Below are 6,639 nucleotides of genomic sequence, written 5' to 3'. Positions count from 1 at the left end.
CATATGTATTTGAAGGGCCCACCACTTGGTAACTTCCTGCTGAACCGCTCATCCGAGATCGGAAGAGCGTCGTGTCTAAACTTACAGGTATAAGAAAAGTTGATCTTGTTATTAACAAAAAAAAAAAAAAAAAAAAAAAAAATCATTCTTTCCTATTGGTGATGACTACTATGTTATTGTACCAAAATTCAGATGGATACAGGATCATGAGCTGTCCTGTGAAACGTTTGTTGAGGGACCACAGTATATTAGCACATTATTGTGCATCATATTTCCACATCATGGTGCCTTATTTCCATATTATAGTGCCTATAGTACCATAGCACTAATTCATGCATCAGGACACAAAATTAATCCATCTTTCCTACCAATATTGGACTACTAATATTTAACATGCTTTTACATTCTATTTTTCTAACATAAATGAGAGTACCTCCAAGTTTATTTCAACCAAAGACTTGGTAAAGTCCAGTTGGAGACAGCAAGTAGGACTCTTCACCAGGTGAGTGCTATCCGTTATGAAAGAATCTGAGCTTTCATTAAAAATAAAATTTCCTTTTTCTTGCAGTAGTGAACGTCACCCTGTGTATGTGACCCAAGCATAAACTGAGGTAAGAACGTACTGGTGGGTGTATTGCTCTCAGTTACTGGTATGACAGGGTGGGGGACATTACCAATACTACTAAACGACAGAAAAGGATTGCTTTTAGGCATCCTGAGAGCAGATACAAATCTACAGACAAAAGCATTAGCAAGGCAGCAGCAACTCCAGAACAGGAAACTGCATCGGCATCAGTGAGGCCGGGTTTCCACTTCTACCAGGGCTCCTTATACAAGTATCCCTAGCTTTGCTAGCAGATAAAGGAATAACTGCCCCTGGTTTTTTGGTCTGCACATATCCCACTGCTCCGAGCTCTGGATGAGTTTGGAGTCTCAGGTGCTGGCTCCAAAACAGCAGGCCCCGTCAGAGAGCAAAAGGGTCCGACTGACGCCAGTAGAGGCCGAAGGATGGGAGTAGTCCTTCTAAATTGTTTGCAACATAAAAACTGCTCCGTTATTTTTCTGTAGTCAAAACCAAGGTAAAACTAAGAAGTGGCATTTTCCAAGAGGTGCCTTGTGCTTAAGGGAGTTGAAAACTACTGTTTTAAAACATAGCCAAGCCAAAAGCTAGTGCTTCCCTCCACCCCTCATTTGAAAGATAGCTCAGTCGCTACATCTCATGATGAGGGACCTAGGTAATTTGTGGTTTCACAGAAAGCGTGAAATCAATAATTAAAAATAACTTAATAAAAATGAAATGCTGGCTGCCAGAGGGGAAGGTGCTGGGTGCCGGGATGGCACAAATCAAGATGGTGACTGCCCCTTCGTCCCTCCTCCCTCCGCCAGGGCTTCTGCCAATCGGTGCCGAGGGGCGGGGTACACGAAGGGCAGCCAGCAATCAAGATGACAGCTGCCTCCTTGTCCCTCCTTCCTGTTGGCTTCTCTGCCAATCAGCGCTGAGGGGTGGGGCTTCTCCGCCAACTAGCATAAAGGGGTGGGGACACCGCAAAATACCCGTGAAATTGGCAATGCGCTAGGAAGAAACCGTTGTCCCGCTGCGATTTCTGTACGTCCCTGCTTACGGTTTTAGCCTCTCCTCTGCCTAAGGCAGGGGCGGGCAATTATTTTGGACAGGGGGCACCTACTGAGTTTTGGCAAGCCATCGAGGGCCGCATAACCAGGCAGCCCAGGTTAGATTAATATTCATTTTCTAAATTTTTTAGGGGCCCCACAGGCCGGATAGAATGGCTTGGCAGACCGCATTTTGTGCACCCCTGGCCTAAGGGGTTCAAACCTGTATCGCCAAGAAAAATAGTTTTAAACATCAGGCTCTGCTGTGCTGGGACAGGGCACCCACCCTCTTCCTGAAGCTGGGCTACTTTGCAAAGAGCAGAGCCAAGTGATATGGGCGCCAAGGGGACAGCCTGGGGAGCTGATGTTAAAACCAACTTTTCTGTGATGCCAAAAAGGAAAGCACTTCACCACCTGCGCCCGTGTCCTCAAAACTGCTGATACACAGAACAACTTGAGAGCAAAAAACTTACTACCCATTCAATTTCTTACCAAAATTTGCTACCCGTTCTCAGCAGCTTAGTTGTGAAATAACTACACTGGCCTCTTTCAGGGTGTCGCTTCCATCTCCAACAGATCTCCAAATATCCAGAGCTGCCTTTTGATGTTCTCACGAGTTCAGTCTCCAGCTTCTTCACGTTCTCATGTAAAAGCTGACCCCGTTACTCGAAGGCACGCTGGCAGCACAGTGTTGGGAAGGCTCATAGAGCTAATGTTTTTGACCTGTTCAGAGGTTAAACTCCTTTGCACTCATGTTTTTTTAAGTCCTATAAAGGTGCAATCTTTTAGGGAAACGCAGCACCTTTACCTGATGCCCACAGAGCACATTTCAGACCTGTGTCTTTTAGCAACAACAATTCTCACTGGCACCGAGCTGGCCTCCCCACTTGCAAGGAGCCAGTGCATACTGCCCAGTGTCTCCTTTGCACTCCTTCGAGGGCCTCTGGGTGCTGCCCTGTGAACTCTGCTCAGTGTCCCCGCTTGGCACTCTTCTTTTGAACCCCTGACCAGCACTCCCATCCCTTTTTTTTTTCACATTTGTCCCAAGGAATCTGTTGCCCCCTTTCCCTGTAGCCTTCCCGCCTAGGGGAGCCCAATGAGAAACTTGGTGCGTCGGACCCATGTAATGAAAGGGTGACAAACTTGGAAAGAAGCCACGCAGCTGACGCCTGGGAGGCAAGAGTAGCAAGACACGCAGAGAGAGAGAAAATAAGCTGGTTCCCAAGTTTTCTTCTCTCTCCCTACGCAGCTTTTATCAGCATCAATCCATTTCCACCAGCAAGCTTTGCCCACTTTGCCAGCTGCACTAATCAACCCTATCCAATGCTGGAAGCAGCATCACATCGCAGCAAGCCGGCGAGGTCCTCTTTTCCCCCTAGCAACAAAAGCCACCGTCCCCGGGTGAAACGGATCGCGCCTGATGCTGGGGCCGGCTCCTCAACACAGCAGCCATCTTTGGCGTGTAACTTAAAAGAGAGATTTCATCATTCCGCAACCAAGCGGCCGCCGGTGCCGGAGGATGCAGCCGTGGGCGCTTCCAGTCCCAAACCCTCCGGCCCCGAGACGCATCCCACGTGCCCTTCAATGGGGTCACGCTGCATTTTTTAATCCTTTTTTTTTTTAAACTGCTTTGCTAGGAGGATTATTTTAGACCCCCCCCAGGAGGTTAACTTGTCTTTTCTGAGGATGCTCCATAACCTCAAGCAGGCATCACCCAGGCACTGAAACAGCCTCTTCCCTGGCAGGGCTGACACAGAGGGCAAAGTGGGGCTTCATGCCACCCGCGCCCCTGAGCCCTCAGCCGCAGCGGTGCGAGCGGCTGCGGCCCCCGGGGGCGCGTGCAGGGCAACCCCCGCCGCCCTGGGAGCGGGGCAGTGCAAACCCCGCCGTGCAGCAGCAGCTTCCCCCGCGCTGCCGGGGCCCCGGGACTCACCGCGCCCGCTGCTCCTGCGCACCGCCCAGCCGCTGCCGCGCTCCCAGCGCCCGCCGGAAGAGCCTGCCGGGGAGCGGGCCGCCCCGCCGGGGGAGGAGCAGGGGCTGAGGCGGGGACCCGGCTGGCTGCCGCCGCCTCGCGCTGCGCCAGGGCCCGGGAGCGGGCGGGAGATGAGGCGAGGCGGGGCTGTGGGCGTCACCCCCTGGCACTACCCCCGGCCGGGGAGCGGGTTGCTTGGAGGGGCTCGCGTCGCTCCCAGCAGACAAGGCCCTTTGGGGGAATCCCGGATCTTTGATTAACCCCCCTCCAGGCGGCGCGAAAACTCTTCTTAGTATCCAGGTGCGAGGGGGTGCTGTGTCGCCTGAGCGTGGCGGGGCACCCCCTGTGGAAAGGCACGAGCAATATGGCGGGGCACCCCCTGTGGAAAGGCACCAGCAACATGGCGGGGCACCCCCTGTGGAAAGGCAGTGCTGGCAGCGTGGCAGTGCATCCGCTGCGGGAGGGCACCGGTGGCGCCTGTGGGTGCTCAGCAGTTGCCACTCCTGCTCCTCGCCGTTGACACCGCCAGCGGCGTCTACAGAGTCAGTGATCACTGCTGGATGGTGCCGATGCTGCTGGTGGCATCTGGGGGTCCACCCCCGGTTCTTCCCACTGCCAACAGTGCCGTGGCCGTTGGCGGGAGCTCACCGCTTGCTGCTGCCACGCTCCCGCCACCAACAGTGCCACCACCACCGGTGGGAGCTCCCCGTGCTCCCCGCAGCCTCTAAGGGCATGCGGCGTTCATGGCACAGGCCATCTGGAGATGCTTCCTCTGCCTGATGAAGGGCGTCTGTGCCTGAAAACTTGCAAGGAAGACTTTTTCCAGCTATTTGAGTTGGTCTAATAAGGGATACCGGATTTACCCAAAGATCCTCGGCTGCTTCTGTCCGTAGACCAACAGGGCTACAACCTACACCCTTAAACATGTCACTCTGGAGCAGTTTGTCCCTTCAGGGGGTGTTTCTCCACCCAGAGGCTGCATCCCGAAAGTGGGTCTTGAGAGTCTCTGAAAGGACACAAATGCACTTTAAAAATGTATCAACAAACTTTAAAAATGGATTCTCCTTTAAAGGAGAAAAATGTGGGGAACTGTGGCTTTCCCCTGGTGGGCTTTTTCCCTTTCCACGTGCTGGGGCAGTGGGTGGTGCGCACTGCGGGACTGGGGGTGAGGGGCACTGGGTGGAGACTGGCCATGACTGTTTACAAATGGGTCCTGGGACAAAAAAGGTTGAAAACCACTGCCTTAAGGTGCCCCCACCCTGCCTTCAGCTGCTCGCTACTTCGGGACTGCATGCAACGATGGCTTGCATTGTGCTGTCTCTGTACCGTGACACCAGACACCTGAGGCCTGCTCTGCAAATATTATCTTATTTTGGATAATAGTTTTGGAGTCCCTCTGACATGAAGCTGGGTGCTGGCAAGGAAAAAGGGCAGTCAAGTCTGAGGGCAATGAAAGTGCCTCGCACCCCACACTTCCTCTTTAACAAGATTTCAATATGTGCCAAACCTTTGGGGCCAAATACCTGTGTACTAACAGATTCCAGTTGAGAATATGTGTATAGCTTTGAGCTGCCATATGCAAGGCAAGGGGACTTGATTTCCTGTGAATAATGCTGGTCATTTCTGTGCCAGGTCGATAACCTCCTTCATCTGGTCCATGAGCAAATTGCAGCATCAGTCACCTGAAAGAAAACAACTTAAAAAGCAAAAAGAACCAGTGGCCCTAAGGCAGCCATGACAGTAGAAATGGATTTGTATTTCTTTTCTCATTTTCATCAGTTGTTTTTACAAGTATTGCAGAAAACAAGTGGCATGAAAATGCTCACAACAAAATAACCACACAGAAAAGTAATTAATCAGCATCTCAGGAACAGCGAAGGCTTTTTGCACAAGGGGGCATGACCATGTCATATTTGAAACAAACCGATCAAGCAGGAAGTGGGTGGATCTTTGATCTTAAATGAATCCAGTGAATTTGAAGTTGGTTTTTAATTTTTTTTATTGAAGATATGTTTGGGATTGAATAAAAAAATATTTCATTGCTCTCATGCAGTTAGGATGCTTTATGTCTGAGCACCGTAGCTCATCACAGCTCCCATTTGAAATAAAGGAACAGATTGTTCAGATTATTGAAAGAAAGGGTACATGCTCAGTTACGCTGTTCCTGCTTTTCCCTGCAGCCAGTTTCCTGATGAAAAATGCCTAAACTGGCTTCCTGACACAGTTTTAAACAAACATAGACATACTGTCCCCTTCACTGCCATTTTAAATATTCTTTTATATATGAGCTATCTTTAAATGTAAATGGTAGGTAAGGCCCTTGCCTTTCTGTCTCCCCAGATCTAATGATGTGGTTTTAAGACGTGATTTGTCCACTTAAATGTGTATAGGCTATTATCAAATTCCAAAGCTGGAAATTAATTTTCTGTGGCTTTAATTATAATCTCAAGTCTTCTCCTTTCACTATATCTGTATTGTGAGTGTTGTTGCTCCTAGCATTACACAGGAATTCAGCTCAGTTAGGAACCTCATGAACATACTCCCTATCTCTTCTGAAATGAGTGCTTTGGTCTCTCAACCATGCAGGATCATGTACTTAGATAAAAAAAGATGCTGACTTCCTCAAGTTTTTTAGTTATTTTATCATTCTGTATAAGCCTCGGGCTACATTCCAGAAACTCTTGCCCTTGGTAGTTTTTCCTCATTTAATGTAAATAGGTCCATTTAAGGTGAAATTTACCTCTAAGATCCCTGGTGCGGTCGTGTGCTTCATCACCTCAAGTCGTGAGCAAGATTCAGGGGTGTACTGGGGGGGTGCTCTGGTGCACCCCTCTTTATTCTCGCTCCACCCAAAGTCTAAAGAGAACTACCTGGCAGTGGCAGCAGCATTTCTATTCAGGTAGCAGTGACAGTCAGTTGACTGAATCACTCATCATTATAACGTCCTTGATTTCTTCTAAACTCTTAATTCCATAGGTGTTAATGACCCTCTTTCTTTTTAAATGGTCTTCAATAGTTTCACTACTCCAGCTATCTTTCCTTCTGCAATGCTGCTG

The 6,639-nt window shown here is 49.7% G+C and overlaps 1 protein-coding gene across 2 annotated transcripts in view; it reads right to left on the bottom strand.

Moving 5' to 3' along the window:
* SFXN1 (sideroflexin 1) overlaps positions 1 to 3,616 on the bottom strand; it is a 36,366-nt gene extending 32,750 nt beyond the window's left edge. For both annotated transcript variants that reach the window (XM_019534974.1, XM_019534976.1), the window contains exon 1: positions 3,545 to 3,616. The gene's annotated coding sequence lies outside the window, so the exon portion shown is untranslated. The remainder of the gene's footprint in view (positions 1 to 3,544) is intronic.
* Between the last annotated feature and the right edge of the window lie 3,023 nt (positions 3,617 to 6,639).

This window comes from Crocodylus porosus, unplaced genomic scaffold (assembly GCF_001723895.1).
Source record: "Crocodylus porosus isolate Cpor-Errol unplaced genomic scaffold, CroPor_comp1, whole genome shotgun sequence".
NCBI lineage: Eukaryota > Metazoa > Chordata > Crocodylia > Crocodylidae > Crocodylus > Crocodylus porosus.
Note: the sequence above shows the minus strand (reverse complement) of the source record. Positions and strands in the feature narration are given on the sequence as shown.